The sequence below is a fragment of the Montipora capricornis genome, chromosome 2 (assembly GCF_036669925.1).
Source record: "Montipora capricornis isolate CH-2021 chromosome 2, ASM3666992v2, whole genome shotgun sequence".
Taxonomy (NCBI): domain Eukaryota; kingdom Metazoa; phylum Cnidaria; class Anthozoa; order Scleractinia; family Acroporidae; genus Montipora; species Montipora capricornis.
The window spans coordinates 17088518-17101017 of NC_090884.1; positions in this window are offsets into that span (position 1 = coordinate 17088518).

Sequence of the window (12500 nt, forward strand, 5' to 3'; positions counted from 1 at the left end):
TCTTTCAGTAACTTATTTGTCGGTGTTCTGTCTTTCAGCTTTGTCCCGACAATCATCCGAGCACTGAATACGATGAAAGATGTATATCCTGTATATATTTTAATAAAGGGTTAAACCCTATTCAACAACACGAGTTTGCCTTTGCAATTCAATGTATATTTGCATGCGGAAACGTGGATGAAAATGGGAACAGTGAAACTCCTGAAGGATGTGATCACTGTCAAAGATTACCTGCAAAGCTCATAGACCATTATTTCTAAATACAGCGACTGCTTTTCGATTAATCTTTGCTAATTCATTTTTCATCCCTTTCGCTGAATTGAAAAGGCAAAGTTATGTTGTTGAATAGGGTTTATCTAGTTTGTAAATAGCATTTGTTCTTATTGTTTGTAAATACTTTAATTTTTAAGTTCTTGCTTGTAAAAATACAGAGATTCTTATTCTTTGTAAATACTTTAACTTTTCAGTGGTTGCTCGTAAATACAAAGGTTCTGTTTGTTTGTAAATACTTTAATTTTAGTTCGCATTGTTTGTAAATACGAAGATACAAATATAATGGTTTTACTTCTTGAAAGTGAACGTGTCATTGCTGTTCCATCTTGCATGTGAGAAATAGTCACTCTTCCACTCGCTAACAAATAGTTAATGAATCTTTACCTGTAGCCAATGTTCATTTTGTAGTGCTGAATTTCTTCTCGTTCGTAAAATAAAATGTTGGAACCATTAGCTCTCCAATTATGACTTCCATTCTATCTTCATCACTTGTTATCTCAACTTTGCGAGAGCCTCCTTTATTCATTTTATCCCAAAGTTCATTAAGTAAGGTTACGATTTTGTTGTCCAATTGCAGTCGTTGCAAATGGTTTGCTAATGCATCCATCTCCAAAGCAAAAATCTGTTGTTCGATCATTCGGTTCATCTTTGAATTGAAATATTTTTTTCCACTATCTTTATACACGTGTCCATTTCAGGGTGTGCGATAAGGAAAAAAAAAGCAAACCGGTTTGACAGGTGTTTTGCTATTGAAGACTTTTGAATACTGATTATCTTCAAAACCGGTTTTTCTAACCAACCCTTAAACTTGTTTCAACTTGTTTGACTGTGACGTCAATGCCTTCTCATTGGTTCTTAGCTACTCCATTATTCTTTCCCTATATAAGCGTGATACTATCGGGCTGGTTGGGAGGAACCGTACCACCAGAACACATTACAGTTCACTCCAAGTAAAAGAAAAATTATAATACAATTCAAACCAAATATATGACGTGTGCAGTTCATTTAAACCTCTGCCGCCATCTTGGATTTGCCCTCCTACACCTACGTGACGTGCATCTCATTAAAAAACCGGCGGCCATCTCTCTCTCTTAAAAACCGGTTTCAATGCCCTTGAATCTATTTTGAATCGTGAGGTTCTTTAAATCTTGATTTACACCAGGTTTGTTGGTTTACAGTTTCGCAACGGTTTTCGTCATTCAAATACAGCAATTTTCACCTCAGTTGCGTCGCACTTAGAGATACGTTTAACCTCCAAGACGTTTTCAATCTTACAAGATGAGTTTATGCACAAGCATGCTCACAAGAGGAAAGAAAGCGCTTTCATCGCAAAGTGAATTCCAGACACTGTCCAGATGTTTTAGTTCATTTCTGGCCGTGTGAAACTTATTTGAAAGGCTTCAGAAAAGATTAGGAACCGATTCACCCCATAGACTTGACATTTGGAGAGGTTATTTATGCATTGGTCTTTTATAACATTTCATTTCATTTCATTTCAACCCGTTAGCTTTAAATGCGGTCATTCTGGGTGCCAAATTTGCATGGAGAAGCACGTAAGGAAGGCCGTCAATCCGACTTGTCCAATCTGCAGGGCGGTCACACTTAGTGTGAACATCGCACTGGACAATTTAACAAAAGAGATGCCCTTACGGTGCGTGATTAGTGGTTGTGACTGGACAGGAGTTTATGGATCTGCCAAAAGCCACTACGAACAGTGCCCAAAGGTAAAAGTGAGGTGTGAGCAAGATGGTTGCAAACAGCAATTGCCACGTGAGGAAATGCCAGCTCACAAAGAGACATGTGGGAAGAAAAGGATCCGTTGTTCGGAATGCAGGCGAGCTGTAAAGAGAGAATCAATGGAGCATCATCAAGCCTCTGTTTATTGCCCTCTTAGGTGTGAGACATCATTACCAAGGTATGATTTAATAGGATCAAAATAGAGCCGACCTTTGGTAAACGCTTAGGCAAAATCAACAACTACATGCAAATTGTGCTTATCTGTCTTATTACTGAACGAATAATACCGGTAAGAAGAACAAGAATAAATAAATAAATAAAATGAAATAGGGAGCGGGAGAGAAAGAGGTTCTAAACTTATTGGTACGAGATTTTAAAAATTTCTTCTACGTTTACAGTCGGCAAAACCTTCGCTAAGACTTTGTGGATAGACTCCCAGAGCCACTTGAAAACATTAGTGGCTTACTAGTTGCTCGACATTTAATGTGATGAAGACCAAATTCCAAATGAAAATCTCCTTGAAACGTTTTTTGTAACGATTGATTCGCTAAATTAAAGAAATCAGTTATATGAGCTTTATGCTTTCCAAGCAGCTGTCGCTTATCCCACGAAGTGTAGCCCAATTTAAAGCATTATACACATTATGTCTAGAGCAACTATACACAGTATGATGAAAGAGAGCTTCATCGGTTGAAAACATGAAGAAACGTTTTTACAATGTATGGAATTTGTTATCGAAACAACTAATGCAAGTACCTCACTTTGTGCTTCACTGGGTAGGAATTTTTCAATTTGGTATGAAAGGAAACAAGCACTCGAGGGTACGACAGATCTCGGTTTTGCGTCACTCTCGGCGCCACAGTGTATCCCATATCAATTACGTAAATTGACCCAGGTTCTTGATGCTTATTTGCTTTCAGAAGCCACATATTTTTACACATAAACACTTGTAAGAACAAGGCTCTGGCATGTCAGGTGCCATAAAAAAGAGTCACGACATGCAGGAACACAACGACCACGCTGGTGCTTCCCATTACAGATTGCAATGCGGAGAGATCTAGAGACTGCGACGCCTCTTAAACAAGGGGGTAAATACTTATGTTGTACAGTTGTTATGATGTTCTTATTCGGAAAGGAAGAAAGAGGGGATTGTAACATAGTGGCACCAAATTAGCACCTATTGTATTCTACATTTCGCATACGCATATGTAAGTAGGTTGGCACATTGTGCATGTAACATAGCGGCACCTAATTAGCACCTATTGTATTCTACATTTCGCATATGCATATATAAGTAGGTTAGCACATTATGCAAGGCCAGAGAGCACACACAAGCACGCGGTGTGTGTGAATAACGAGAATAAACTCCATCGACATCCGACTACATGGTGGCAGCATTTTACAAGAATAATCGCTAGAATCAAATCGAAAGAGGCCAGCAGAAGCGAATTATGGCAACAGCAACGTCTTTTGCGTCGCCACAGATGAACTGGGACGCTCCTGATCCGATAATTGCATTCGCAAGATTCAAACAAAAATGTCAGCTTATGTTCTCAAGCGTTCTCAAAGACGCCGATGACGAAGAAAAAGTGAGCTATATTTTACTCTGGTCGGGTGAAAAAGGTCTGGATATTTACAACAGTTGGACATTCACAAAGGAAGAAGAGAGGAAAAAACCTGCCATTATTTTCGAACGGTTCGAGAATCAATTGGAGCCGAAGACGAGTCATCGAATTCACAGATACACACTACAAGGAATGCGACAAGAACAAAGCGAGCCAGTGGATGATTTTATCTCAAGATTAAAAAACCTAGCAGCAAAATGTCAATTTCGCGACAGCACCGAAGTCGAAGACAGAGTTCTAGATCAGCTTATTTGGGGGTCAAAAAACCCCGAGGTCCAGAAGTCCCTCATAGGCCGAGACAAATCATTGTCCCTTGCAGGCGCTATCGAGATTGCAAGAAGCCACGAGGCGACAAGTAAACATATGAAGACATTGGCAGGAAGTAGCGAAAGCCATCAAGAGGATAGAAGTGTAGATGCCATTCATAAGGAACAAGAAAGGGAATCCTGTAACAACTGCGGAAAACAACACCCGAGGAACAAATGTCCAGCCTACGGTACACTATGTCGAAAATGCGGCAAAGCTAATCATTGGCAATCTGTCTGCCGATCCAGCAAACGGAAACAATTTATCCAAGGAAGAAAGCCGGTTTTCAAAAAATCTATTCACACGATTGAAGACAGGGGCGATGAAGACAATGATGAAATTCTCACAATTAGTACAATCAAGGTTAACACCATAGAAGACACGCAACATTCGATGACACATGACACACGCGATGAAGTCTTTGCAGCACTGGAAATAACCCAGCCTGAAAAGAAGCGGAAAATTAATCTCCAGTGCAAGGTGGACACAGGTGCACAGAGCAATGTTTTGCCTATCAGGCTACTTCGCATAATCGCCCCAGAGAAGTTTGATGACGAAGGAAACCTCAAACCAGAAGTACTGGAAAAGAATGAAGCCGTCCTCTCAGCATACGGTGGCTCTGTAATTAAGCAGCTTGGCACTATAAACATCTTGTGCAAGTACAAAGAGAAGAAGATCAACTGCATTTTCTACGTCACGGATACTTCAGGGCCAGCTATCCTCGGTCTAAAAGCGTGCATTGCACTAAAACTAGTCTCCCTCCACTGTACGCTAGGAACAAATCAATTAAACCAGGCTGATCCAAATAGCAGCTTCAATTCTCCAGCTCAAAATCCGGGTACTTGCAAGAAAAACTCGAGTTACATTGGAAGTCATATACCACTAGAAGAGCGGCCATCAATCACAAGTAAACAAGAGCTGATGGATATGTACCCAGAATGTTTCAATGGTACAGTTGGATGTTTTGATGACTACACATACCACATCACACTGGATCCTGAAGTATCACCGGTGGTCCATGCACCCCGCAAAGTACCTATAGAGTTGAAAGACAAATTACAAGCCGAATTACGCGAGATGGAAAGCCAAGATATCATTGCGAAAGTAACCCAACCTACGGATTGGGTTAACTCCCTGGTCATTAGAGAAAAAGAAAATGGGCGACTTCGGTTATGCCTCGATCCCAAAGACCTGAATAAGGCGATCAAAAGAGAACATCATCCCATACCCACTCTAGAGGAAATCACACCCAAATTATCAGGAGCAAAGCTTTTTAGTAAGCTCGACGCTCGCAATGGCTATTGGAATGTCAAACTAGATGACGAGTCCTCGTACCTGACAACATTCAATACACCATTTGGTCGGTATCGTTTCCTCAGAATGCCGTTTGGCCTACGAATGAGTCAAGATATTTTCCAGTTCAAGATTGATGAGACGTATCGTGATTGCCTGGGAGCCATTGGTATTGCAGATGACGTCACAGTCTATGGAAAGAACGATAAAGAGCATGACTTACACCTACATGAAACCATGGAACGTACCAGACAGGCCGGCATCAAGCTCAATGACGAGAAGTGCGTTATCAAAACAAAGGAGTGCAATTTCTTTGGTATGCTCTACACACCAGACGGTGTCAAACCCAGCCCAGATAAAGTCAGAGCCATAGAAAGTTTAGAACCGCCTAAAGACAAGAAGGAGCTTCACACCTTTTTGGGGATGGCAACCTACATGAGCTCATTCATCCCCAATTTAGCTGACCACACTGCCCCCTTAAGAAACCTCTTAAAGGAGAACGTTGATTTCACATGGAATCCATCACATTCGAAAGCCTTTGAGAAGGTGAAGGCATTGATATGTACCACAACGACCTTGGCCTACTATGACAGAAAGGAACCAGTTGTCCTCCATGTTGATGCATCAATTAAGGGCTTGGGCGCAGCTCTCTTCCAAAACGACAAGCCGATAGCCTTTGCATCGAAAGTACTTACCCCTGCGGAGACCAGATATGCTAATATCGAACGGGAACTATTGGCAGTGGTATACGGCTGCGAAAAATTCCATTCGTATCTCTATGGAAGATCGTTCGTGGTTAAAACAGACCATCGTCCCCTGGAACAGATCCATAAAAAGAACCTGATGCAAGCACCTCCACGCCTTCAAAGAATGCTGTTGCGTTTACAACCTTACGACTGCGTCATTAAATATCTTCCAGGAAGAGAAATGGTTACAGCTGACGCCCTGTCACGCCTTTCGCCGTTGGATGAATTTGAAGTGTCGGACATGAATGTGAAAGTTCACCATCTAATCAGAATCACCCCAGTAAAAATGGAAGAGTTCAAAAAGGAAACTGCGAAAGATGAAACCCTGCAGCTTCTAGCCCACAAAGTTATGCAAGGTTGGCCTGACAGTGGGAAGAAAATCACTTCGGCGCTAAAACCATACTGGCCCCTACGAGATGACATATCAGTAGAAGATGGGCTGATACTTCTTGGAAGCCGTGTTATAGTACCTGAACCCTTGAGAGGCAACATCTTGCAGCAAATCCACGGAGGGCACTTTGGTATGGAAAAATGCAAGCTACGAGCCAAATCCTGTGTTTACTGGCCAGGCATATACAAAGAAATTGAAAACCTTGTAAACTCATGTTGTGTCTGCCAGAAGTACCACAATTCCCAGCAAAAGGAGCCAATGATACCAACAGAGATCCCTTCAAGACCATGGAAAACACTGAGCGCAGACCTTTTCTACGCTCAACAGTCGTGGTTCCTCATAGTTGTCGACTATTATTCCAAGTTCCCATTTGTCAAGAAACTTCAAAACCTTACATCCGGGGCTGTCGTTAATGAAATGAAAATGCTATTCGCAGAAAATGGAATCCCAGAATCTCTTCAATGCGACAACGGCACTCAGTTTACATCCGGCGAGTTCCATCAACTGGCAAGCCAGTACGGGTTTGAAATTGTGACGTCATCTCCACATTACCCACGTGGCCATGGGTTCGTTGAACGTCAAGTCCAAACGGTTAAGAAGACGATCCTGAAATGCAGAGAGACTAAAGAAGACATAGATCTAGCCCTGCTGGCTCTACGAACAACGCCCCTGAGCTCCAATATACCGTCACCAGCTGAATTACTGAATGGCCGAGTATTTAAATCCACACTTCCTGGTAAGATCCAGCCATCAAAGAACCAAGAGGAAGTTAGAAATTGGCTCAAAGCGAGACAAGACAACCAATGCCACTATTACAACAGACACACCAAGGAGCTCCCTGAATTACACAGAGACCAAGCTATCTATGTACAAGACCCTGTGAGAAAGACATGGAATCCTGCTAGGGTCATAGATCGGGGAGAGACACCCCGCTCATATCTCATAGAAACTGGAACTGGTGCCCAATTGCGAAGGAATAGAATCCATCTTAGACCGAATAATGCTTCCAACAATTCGGCAAACATCTCTTCGGACTCCGTGTCCCAAAGAAGCATGACTGCACAATATTCAAGCGCCGTTCTACGAGAATCCACCGCGGCAGGCAATTCAGCAAATGACCCATCAAGTGGCAAGTTGACTATACAGCCCTCAAGCTCCAATCCACAATGTTCTAGTGTAACAGGAGAGGCCGAGAAAGGACCAAGAAAATCCCGCGCGGGACGTGAAATCCGGGCACCGGAAAGACTTAATCTCTGACGCTTGCCTTAATAGTTTATATTAGTATGATACATAAACACTGGACAGAAAATCCCCATATGTATATATTGTTACCAGTTTTATTCGTTGTCAACATATGGACAAGATATATTGGCCCGAATGAAGATATTGTGATATTGTTTGTTTTCCATTTAATTAATATAGTTTTAAGAGAAGGGGATGTAACATAGTGGCACCAAATTAGCACCTATTGTATTCTACATTTCGCATACGCATATGTAAGTAGGTTGGCACATTGTGCATGTAACATAGCGGCACCTAATTAGCACCTATTGTATTCTACATTTCGCATATGCATATATAAGTAGGTTAGCACATTATGCAAGGCCAGAGAGCACACACAAGCACGCGGTGTGTGTGAATAACGAGAATAAACTCCATCGACATCCGACTACAGGGATGGACAGAGAAAGTTGCTTGTTTCACTTGATGTAATTTTTCTTTTCCCTGAAACAGCAAAATGTAGAAATGGGTTCATCAACTGGGCTGGGTTGATATGGTAAATTTACTACCATAAAGAAACGTGATAGCTGATGTTTCAAGCATTAGCCCTTCCTCAAAGTGAATAATTTGTGAAAAAAAAGAGGAAAAATAAGATGGTGCATTATAATAACATTACCTGATTTGAAGAAACAATTTGTCAGTAACTAAAAGTAAAATTGGGTTTTTGGGCATAAGCGACTCATAATGCAAACCTAAACAACCAAAACAAACAAATTGTCATTCGTTACTTTATTTGTTATTTATAATGTGATTTCTCTTTAGGTGAAACATCACATGCAATAAGAGCATCTTTCTGTCTCAAGTACCATTCCCTTTTCTAATTGACTTTTGTTTACATTACAATTTCCATGTAAAACAAATCTGTTTGATTTGGAAAGTGCATTTCTTTTTATACTTGAGTCATAATTGCACATGGTTGTTAGGAAACAATTTGTCACCAAGGTGTGATGTACATTTTCATTTAATGCCATTAAGACGAAATACTTGTTTTGATTGTTTTAGAACCCTTGCAACGAATGTAAGCCCCCAAGAGAAGATAAAGTCATCTCATTTACGTGGAACATTCCAGGGTTTCTGCAATTACAAGGAGGAGAAATGCCCATTACCAGTGACATTTTATACATGGGGAAAAAGAAATGGAGAGTTCTAATAACAAAGAAAATGGAACTAGCTGTACAACTTTTGGCTTCTTGCCAACGCCAAAAAGTACAGATAAGGTAATTTCAAACACAACTAAAATGCAAAACAAATCTCTATGAATTAAAAGATACCCCGGTGAACAACAGTATTAACTATAGACCACGGTATTAATGGCCTGAACAATGTACAGTCTTCTTAATCAAAGTGATCCTGCCTCACTACGGGAGTTTTAAGATGCTTCAAATTCTTTTCAAGGTACTAAAACAGACATTTTGAACAGGAATGCTTTTGGAAAGATGGAAACTTTGGTATGAACAGTGACTGAGTGCATCAAAACACTGATTACTTCCCATTTCAGGATTGTGATGATGCCAGGAGAGGAGAAGGAAGAAGTATTTGTCCTACAGCATACAACCCTTAAAGAGAGAGAAATGCAGGGTATCAGCTTAAAGGACATTAACAAATGGCTGAACAGAGACGGAGAGCTCAAAATTAAGATCATCATTTATTACCTCAGATTCTGAAGTTAGTTAAGTAAATGAAGCCTCACTTGGGCACTTATTTTTAGACTACTAAAACAAAAAAATTACTTCTTTTTTTAGATCAAATGTAAAAAGTACTGAATGCTTGAGTCATTTTGAAAGGAGAAGCGTTTATGTAAACTGTATTTTTCTTTTGTTGATAAGCACTCAAGACAGCAAAAAAAGAAAATGACGTCATTTACTTACTGTCTTTCTAAAACTGAAGTGAAACAACAAAAATAAAAAATAAAAACACTTCACAGTGACACAAAAAATGAACATCTTCAAACAAATAGAAATCTTTCTTAGTTAACAATCTCTAGCCTATGCATCATTTGTTAAAGAAATAAAAATTGCGTGTTCAATTGTGTCTTTCTTTAATTAGTTAACGATGCGTCTAAGTACTTTTGTCGTGTGGTTAAAATTAATTGTGCGTAACGAATGGTGCTGCAACACACAAAGCTTTTTAGAGTGAATCGTGTTTATTATTTCTAGTAGTTTGAAGTTATCTTCAGGTAGTGTGAAGTTATTGATAATTCAGGAAAGACTTGATCTTGTGTTGAAGTTAATAATAATAAATAATAATAATAATTTTATTAATTTCTATTGCACAATTATCAATATAAATTTTCAATTGCGCATTACAATATAATCTTAATTGCTGACGCAGCGAAGGAACCTGAAGCGACTGAGCGAAGTCAGCAGATATAATTGGCAAGGGAATCGAGCCTCCAACATTTCTACCACAACGCATTGCTCTGTACCCACAAATTCAACCACAATGCCTTGCACGCTGTGTTTCGTGCCATGTGCTTTTCTTCTGTGATCGAAGGTAAGTTCAGCTTTTAATTTGCTTGATAAATGTTTGTTTTATAAACAAAAATTTAACTATTAAGGCATCAATGCATACTGTAGTCCTTTAAAAGGCTCTGACAAAGCTTTTGCATAGTTGTTCTTGAATGTTTCACAAAAGAAAATCTTATTTCGTGATTTGAATGTTCGAGTAAACAACCAAGACATCACAAAATGGCGGCTAATGCACGTTTGTTGGATTTCTGACCAAATTTCTTCCTTTTCAGAACACAAGCTGCTACCTATTTCTGACCAAATTTCTTCCTTTTCAGAACACAAACTGCTACTGCTACTTATAGCGAGGTAAGAACTTTTGATAATTTGCGAAGTTTTGTAATGAATTAATAGTGACCGCCGCAAATGCATAAGCTTATTTACTCCAACAAGGCAAGGGAATTATCGCAACAGAATTTTCATTTCTTTGGTGTCGGAATAATGCTTTGTTCATTATTTTGAACATGACATTTGTTCATCTCGAATGGATCGAGCACATTGGGGTAATCACACTAAATGCGAATGGTCATATTCTTTACTTCTCTAGAGTGGGTAGTCTGCTAACCAGGGTCCCTCACCTCCATGTGAACACACTTCATGCCCAGGATTTTGCATATCCTGGTCAGGAAAATAGATTAAAACATTACAGGAAATTCATATATTTTGGTTTTGATTTCAGATTTTACAGCTTAAAGCACATTTGGATGGTATATTTTATATGCCTCGTTTGGTTGTGTTTCAACACGCCTCGTTCATATCTATGTCTTGAAAGTGTTAAATGTATTGAAGTACAATACTTCTATTTTCAGAAAAAAGGAAGTTGAAGAAAGAAGTTGAAAGACACCTTTAAGGAAGGTGAGATTAAAAATGGGAAATAGCTTGGAACAGTACAGAGCAACTATAGGGACACATGTTATATTCTTATCGTCCAGACGTTACCAGTTGTGTATGACAGGAAAATTTTGGAGTACAATCCTGTTGTTATTTTATATGGAAGCAATTTATTTACCAACTTTAAAGGTTGTTGTTCAGAATTATAACATGATGAGATTCAATCGTCTTTGGTTGACCCAAATCTATCTCTATCAGTTCTACATACCTGAATTAATTCAGCTAGCAAATGACATAGAAGTCAATCCTGGACCAGAAATATCTACTGACAGTCTAAATTTGGAAGACCCAAATAAAAAGAACTATTTTTTTATTGAACCTTGGAATACTGAATGTCAGGCATTTTGGTGTTCTGCTCTGGATTTGCCACTGCTTGTCAAACACAAAAATTGTTCAGAAATGAGTAGTATAGGAGTTGGGGGTACCAGATCATTTTTTGATCTGTTACCAAACCCAACTCCATACTACTTTCCATTTAATGGCTTCCAGTTTTTGATCTCGTATTTTTGCATTACCATCCCATCAAAAAGCAAATTGTGTTAATTCTCAGAAAAACCGGATGTAATACTAAGAAAAAGTCTTTAGGGTTTTTCCCACTGTAGCTTATTGCTATAAATCATGAGATGGTCATATGATTTTTTCAACCAATCAGAATTGTATCTCGTTTGCAATTTTCTGATAAAAATATCAGAAGTACAAGCATTTTGATAAAACTTAGTTGTCTTTAAATTTACAACATTGAAGATGCCTTTGAGTCTTGATGAAGCTACTCGTCGACATGAAACTTATGTTCAAAATATACAGGATTCTCTTTATTCTATTGAAAGTTTTATGGGATCAAATCAGAAGTTTTCCTTTGACATGCCACAAGCTATTGGGAATTTGGATACAGTTGATGTGCTGAGGCAAGAAAGAGATGTAACATTACAAATACAAGTTTTGGAAGAGTATAAAAAGATGATTTCATATGAAAAGAAGAGGAGATCTGTAGCTGAAATCATTAATACAAAGCAAAACATCAATCAGTTAAAAATTCATCTCAAGACTCAAAGACGAAGGGATCGAGTTACAAAAAACCCTTATAATAAATACAAACCGCTAGAACAAGCGCAAGCCACAGCATCAGCCTCTACAGATGCGCCAATGGTGATTGAAGAAATTTGATTAGATAGTGACCGTGAGCATATGATTTTATTCCATCCTCTAATAAATATCTTTTGTCATCGAAGCAGGACAATGACACTTTATTAAGCTTATAGCTTTCGAGTTGATGTAAGTTGCTTCTGATCGTGATTTTTCTGATACCTTTTCCTATCTTGATATTTTGATTATTATCCTTGATGTAAGAGTACATTTTACTTCTGAGGCCAATAAATTCTTTTATAACTACACCAGCTGCTTTATCTTTGAATTTACCGATTACTTTTTTATTTGTCCTATCGAAATATTG